Consider the following 7,652-nt stretch of genomic DNA (forward strand, 5'->3'; position numbering starts at 1 on the left):
AGTTATGTGATGGGGGGCAGGTATCATTCCCCTTTAGGTTGTTATCTGGAGATTGTCTGCTGTTAGCCTCCTCAGGGTTGGATACCCGCTCTTTCTCTCTATAGAAGGTGTCAATCATTCTCTTCAGCTTCTTACTCATTGTTAAAAATCTGTGTGGGGTCTGCCCTTTGGGTAGGAAATTTATTTATCAGCTTCCTCCCAGATGGGGATAGGTTGCCTCCTGTGTCTGGACTAAGAGAGAGCTCTGGGAGAGAGTTCCCCTCCCCCCAGAAGTGACTTAGAGATATTTAGCACAGCTGCATTGTGAGGAGTGCCCAGTGAAGGACCCTCACTGTGTGGCCTAGTAACTGTCCTGAGACTAGAGGCTGAACAGTAAAAGTGTCACAAACCTCAGCCAAAGCCTCCTTGGGCCCGTGGATATTAGCAGCTGATGCAAAAAGCCCCTGCACTCAAACCAGAAGTGTCTGGCCAGAAAGCACAGTTCCTCCTCCAAAGGTTCCACTATTATGGGAGTTCTGCTGTTGCTGGAGTTTCACTGCAGGGAGAATTCCACTGCCTCAGGCTGAGCCCCGCACTATGTGGATTAGAGGCTGCCCCGAGCTGTGTCCCACTCTGTTCAGGTTCTTAACTGCCCCAAGGAAAAGCCCTGGACAGCAGCAGGTGGCTGCACAGTCCTGCCAAGATCTGTTAGGTCACTTCTGGTTTGGGGTGATTATATTATCAGGCTATTGCTTTAACATGGCTTTGATTTCTCCACTGATCTGCTATTTTTAAAAGCAGAGTAGAGCTATCAGCCTATGCCAGATTCTTCTATCTCAGTGGCTTCTCTGATCCCAGAGTTCTCCCTACCCCATTTGGCACAGTGTGCTAGCCCCAATCCAACACTGTCTGTGTTGATCTTTTTTTTTTTTTTTTCCTCCCCTCGGAACCGACCTTTTCTGTTGAAATTCCAGAATCTCTTCAGCTGGTAAGTTGTGCTTCTAATCCTTGTAGTTTTTATCAGTTCAGCGTTATTTTTGAGGCTGATTTAACTAGTTGGCATTGAGGGAAGAAGGGAGTTTACAAATTCGCGTGTTTCTTTTCCACCATCTTTGCTCCACCCCCAAAAGAAGATATTTTTAATGTCATTGTAAATGAAATAAGAAGTGTGGTTCAAAGAATTGAAAGAGAATAAATGGCTTAAAGAGAAGGTGTAAAATTTTAACCATGTGGCAAAGTCCCTGAAAATTAGAATAACTAAATACAAATTAATGACACAATAGAATAATGAAATTATTTTGAAAAATTAAAACAATTTTCAAAAAAAAAATTTAACTAACACTTATTTGTACCTTCTTTGTGTCAAGCACTATGCTCAATGCTGGAGATTTTTAAAAGTCAAAAATATTAGAAAAAGAAGAAATCTGCTAGAAAATACAATTGACCTGGAAAACAGATTGTAAGATCATTTAAGAACCACTAAATTCCTTGAAAAGTATGACAAAAATAATTAAATAAAATCATGATGCCATCTTTTAAGAAATCATAAATCGAAACTGTCTGGATTTGTTAGAAATAAAGAGAAAAGTAAAAACAGAAATAAAGCAATGCTTATGTCATTGAAGAAAATTCAAAATGAAAAATTCAGGGAATGTTATTGCCAAAATCCAAAGTTTCCAAATGAAAGAAAAAACTATAACAAAGAGCCATAAAGAGTTTATTACCAAGGAACCTTAGCTAGGATCACCAAAACATATCAGCAATTACCAAGTGCTGATAGAAAGGAAAAAAAAAAGGGAAAAAAATCTTAGAAGACACCATTGCAACAGGCAAAATGTGAATGCTTACAATCAGGAATATCATACCCTGCAAAATTTAGCATAATTGTTGTTCTTCATCATTTCAATCACATCTGATTCTTTGAAATTCCATTTGAGATTTTCTTGACAAAGATACTAGTTTGCCATTATCTTCTTCAACTTATTTTACAGATGAAGAAACTGAGGCAAATTCGGTTAAATAACTTGATCAGGATTACACAGCCATTGTCTAAGGTTAGATTTAAACTCAAGTCTTCCAAAACTCTAGATCCAACAATCTATCCACTGTGCAACAAGTATAATTCTATGGAAGTTGGTGGAAGGAGGTGGGGCTTGAACCTGTAATAAAATTTTTACATATTCATGATTTTTTTTTAAAAAGACCTGAACTATACAGAAACTTTGAAATTTGAATACAGGAGCCAAGGGAAATCTTGAAAGGTAAGACTAATGTCATTTAAAGAAGCTAAATATTGATGAAGTAATTATAATATACATTATAATATGGAGAGAAAAATAACATCATAATAATAATGATTTCAATTGTTACAAAGAAAATTAAGTGAGACAAATAAGAATTGGTAGAGCTTTTATTTTGTATTTTTTTAACCAAGGGAAGATAAAAATAATAACAGATAAGAAATGAACAAGAAGGGAAAATTTATTCTGATTCATAATTGTGGTATTCAAGAAGAATACATGAAAATGGAGGGAAAGTGTAGGGAGAGTGGATATCATTTGATCTCTTCTCAATTTTTTTTGCTGGAACCTTGTCCAGATCATGTCCAGATCACCAGTCTCACAAGGTTGTCTTGGGCCCTCTTCTCTTTCTATACTACTTCATTAGTGATCTCATGAGCTACCATTTCTATATAGATGATTCTCAAATTCACCTATCCTGCCCTGACCTTTCTGAGGACTTCCAACTTTGTATCTCCAATTGCCTTTTAGATATCTTGAAGTGAGTGTCAGTAGAAAACATAAATTCTAGATGTCCAAAACTGAACTCACTATTCCCCAAATCTGTCAGTCTTCCAACCTAGATGTTATTTTGCACTCACACACACATACCCATAACTAATCTCTTGTCAGGCTTGAAACATCTCTCAAATATTCTGCCTTCTCTTCTCCCACACTGCCACCATTCTAGTATGGGCCCACATCACCTCATACCCAGACTGTTAAAATAGCTTGCTGATGAATAGGCCTATCTTATGTTTCTCCCTACTGCAATCCATATTCCATTTAACTACTAAAGTGATTTTCCTAATGCATAGGTCCATTCATGAATCCTATAAATTCTCTTTTGAGTTCAGGATCAAATACAAAATCTTCCTTTTGGTGCTCAAAGCTCTCCATAAATTACCCCCACCCCACCCACCTTTTTAGTCTCCTTATATATTATTCCATTCTTCGACATGGCCAAATGAGACTGGTCCCCTTGCTGTTTCATGAAGAAGACATCCCATCTTATGGCTATTTTCTCTTGCTCCCTTATGCCAGAAATATTCTTCCTCCTCATCTCTTATTGCCTTCCCTAAATTCCTGTAAGATCCAACTAAAATTTATTTTTCTACATCCTTCTTAATCTTAGTGCCTTTTTTCTCTTATTTATTTTCTATTTTTCTATCCAATATCTAGTTTGTTAGTATATATTTGTTTGCCTGTTGTTTCCCACATTATACTGTGAGCTCCTTAATGGCGGAGACTGTTTTTTTTTTTTTGCCTCTTTTTGTATGTGCACTGCTTAGCATAATGCTGAACATATAGTAGATGTTTAATAAATGTTTATTGATAATTGACTGTTGATTTATTTTCATCTTATTTGCCTAAAATAAAATTGAACACACTCTCATAAAGAAATAAGGCTTCCTGTAATAATCTCTTAAACTCAACAAGCAGAGATGGTAAGAAGGAAGAGGAAGTTTAGGGGGATATTAGAATCAGTGCAGGAATAGTAATAAGCAAATCAAACATCAAATCAGAAGATGAATCTTAAAAGAAATGTTAAAAAAGGAAAGAAAATGTGAGATCTGGTGATCACTACTTTAACAAGGAAAAAGAATAATAACAGTGGAGTAGAAACATACTGTTTTAATTATAAATTACTGGCACTGATCACATCCTTTCTCTTTTGCAACCATCTCTTTAATGAGGCAAGTGGACATAAAAAAGAAATTGTGGAGATAAATGCACAGGCACTGAGAAACTATTACTTCAAAATATCCAAATAAGCAAGGACTTACAGAGACACTGGAACTGGAAAGATGTTATGGGTTCCTTTATAATTTAACATTGAGTTCTTAAAGATGGCAAGTTTTTAAAGAAAAGAACAATTATAGGAAAGAATAAAGATTTACAAAATTGGTAAAATGTAGAGAAATCAATCTCCCAAAAAGCACAAAGTACTTAGATTCAATTGAAAAGTGGAAAAATAATAAAAAAATATTTTAAATATAAAATAAATTTGTGGTTTTGATGATATCCCAATAAAATTATCAAAAAGATATTTTACAAAATAATAACAAAATTCATTTTAAAGAGTAAAGGATTGATCTGAAGAGAATTATATGAACTGATACTAAGTAAAGTGAATAGAATCAAGAGAATATTGTACACTGAACCAACTAGATTATACTATGATCAATTCTGATGGATGTGGCTCTTTCTAACAGCAAGGTGAAACAGGACAGTTCCAATGGACTTGTGATGAAAAGAGCCATCTGTATGTACCCAGAGACAGGACTGTGGGAACTGAATGTGGATCACCACACAGTATTTTCACTTTTTGTGGTCGTTTGCTTGAATTTTGTTTTTCTCATTTTTTTTCTTTTTGATCTGTTTTTTCTTGTGCAGCATGATAATTGTGGAAAATATATATAGAAGAACTGCACATGTTTCACATACATTAGAACTTGTCATCTAGAGGAAGGATTAGAGGGAAGGGAGAAAAAATTTGAACACAAGGTTTTGCAAAGGTGAATGTTGAAAACTATGCATATGTTTTGAAAATAAAAAAAGGTTTATTTAAAAAGTAAAGGATCTAGAATATCAAAGGAATTAAAAGAGGTAGATATGAAGGGAGAATAATAGTTCTGAACTTCATGCTATAGAATAGTGCAGTAGTCATCACAACCATTTAGAATTGATTTTAAAATAATGGGGTTTATAATAGAACCACAATAAGGAAAGAATTGGAAACAATCGAACTCATTAACCCAGTGTTTTGTAAACCAGAAAAAAAAAAAAAAAACTTCCTTTAATTAAAAGACAATTCTTAGAAAACCTATTATAAGGGTTTAGAAAATTATCTTTTGACACATTTCACAACATATTCTAATTGTATAAGTGACTTCTAGTATTAAATATCATTATAATATGAGACATTTTCAAATGACCTTCCATATGTGTTGTTTCTCCTATTAGAATATGAGTTCCTGGAGATCAGGGATTGTCTAACTTTTCTATTTGTATTCCATAGGGCTTAGCACAGGCTTAGCTTAGTATATATTGATCAGCATGTTTCTTTCCTTCATTCTTCATTTGTTCATTCATTAATTCATACATAGACTTGAATAAATATCAAATATAAAGTTAAAATCCAGTGGGTAGCTTTATTTTGTTGACTTAAAAATATGTGCCAAAATCTTGGGAAGTTAATTTCAAATATTGTAAATAATATTAAGCCATCATAGCAATAGAAATATGTAAAGTACAGGCTAGGTCCTTGGAGGGTTTCAGGGTCAGCCAGAATCAAGATGAATTAAAGTCCTTGGTTTTTAGGGTGAGAAGTGAAGGACATAGACAAGCTGCCACTAGGCTTGCCAAAGATCTCTCCTGGATTCTGAGTCTAGTGTTGGGACCCTGGATCTCTTAAAATCAGCCAGAGTCAGGATAAGCAAAAGTCTTTATTCTAGGTCTTTTGTGGTCGTGGTCAGGGGATTAGATCTAGCAATCTCCACACCTCCTTCCTCTCTCTCCACCACCAGGAGAATGCCTCAATTTCCTCCTCCTACTCCACCCACTCATGTCACTTCCCCTTCTTTGTCCACACACCCCGATCCAGCCAGCACTGAATAGTTGGGGAGGGTCATCCTTCAAATATGTTAATAGAGAATTGTCCAATTGGCAATTAATCTCAAGTGCTCCATTATCCAAGGGCATTTGCTCAGATCTAGCCCTTTACAGTCTAGAATCCCCAGCCTCTCTCCCGTTCATCCCGCAACCAAGTGACTCTTGCCCTCTAATCCTTGCCTAAAATTATTTTAACACCAAACATTCAGTAAGCACCAACTGTGAAAAGAGCCATTCACATTGAATAGGTAATTAATCTTAAGTGCTCATTCAAGCATACTTTTTTGGAGTTTCAGCCCTCTACAGAAAGATATAATGAATATTAAAAGTGTATGTAAAAAGTGTAAGATTTAAGTACTTTATTTTATCTTGATTAGTTTTCACAACTGAAATAAATGTTAAGAGTTGTTGCACATGAAAAATCCATTATTCTATTGCCCTATAGTTTGTTTCTTCAAACTTAGCTAAGTTAGCCTTTGGACAAGAACTATACAGTCCATTGATGTGTTCATACGCAAAACTCTTATAGTTTGGTATGAGTCAGACTAGTTCTGCTGGAATTGCCTTCAAGAACCCAGAAACCCATGCCATAATGAGACATCAAAGTAGGATCTTGAAAGAGGAATAATAGGGAAAAAATCTCCTTAATAAAGTAGTTTAATCCTCAGAAAATACACATAAAGTCTACTACTGGGTCCATATTCAAATTCTTACCAATCTGTCTACAGTTTATCTTTCTAAGTTTATTATCCATTCCTTTCTATTACCTCATAGATTCCATAATTTCCTACCACCTCCCAACCAAAACTCTTGATTCTTTTAGTTGATAATGCCCTTTCCCTGTAAATTACCTTCTCTTTACTTATTTATTTATGCACATATTATTTCTTTTCTAGATGTGAATCTCAATTAAGGACTAGTTCTTTTTTGTCTTTGTATACCCAGAATCTAGTATATTTTCAAACATACATACATTCAATCCACAGATTGCCACCTTACTTCCATAGCTATTCATCACTTTGTTAATATATTTCTATTTGTAGTATATGTCCATTAATCATTAAGCAAGCATTCATTGAACATATTCTGTTTGTAAGAGATTGTCCCAAGAACTATCTTTCATGTCTCCCCAGAGTATTTTAATTTTCTGCAAGTAAGGATAGAATTTAATCATTCTTCCACCTTCTACATGTTCAAGTACCTGTCCTTAATTCAGGAAATACTGTTGTCCAACAGATTGATAGGCTCCCCTTAGCAAGGGAAGGATTTGTAAGATGACACTCACCAGACATATTTAGCTGTTGTTGTTGCTGTTGTTTTAAGAGGCTACCTAGTCTTAAAAATCACAGCAAAGCCTCCCAGATCTAGACTTTGACTATTTGGAATTGGAGAATAACTCAAAACACAATTCCTAAATATTTGCTTCTTCCTGCTTCTATGAAATGGTAGTATTATTTTACAATATATTGTCTACATGTATGTTTTACTTAGCTTGGGATGTCTTGTATGGCTCATTAATAATAATAATATTAAAATTTATATTTCTATAGCAATTTAAATTTCACAAAATGCTTTGCCTATAACAATCTTATGAGAAAGTAAGGATAAGCATGTATATCCCCATTTTACAAATCATGAATGTGAATCTCAGAGATTGACTTGACCATTAGACAATAGCTCTGGGAAAAACTATTAAAAATTAAAACTATACTAAGTCTTTTGGGGTATCTTGTATTTCACTTTACATTTGCAAAGAATTTTTCACATGTTATGTCATAT

Source organism: Sminthopsis crassicaudata, chromosome 4, assembly GCF_048593235.1.
Source record: "Sminthopsis crassicaudata isolate SCR6 chromosome 4, ASM4859323v1, whole genome shotgun sequence".
Lineage (NCBI taxonomy): Eukaryota > Metazoa > Chordata > Mammalia > Dasyuromorphia > Dasyuridae > Sminthopsis > Sminthopsis crassicaudata.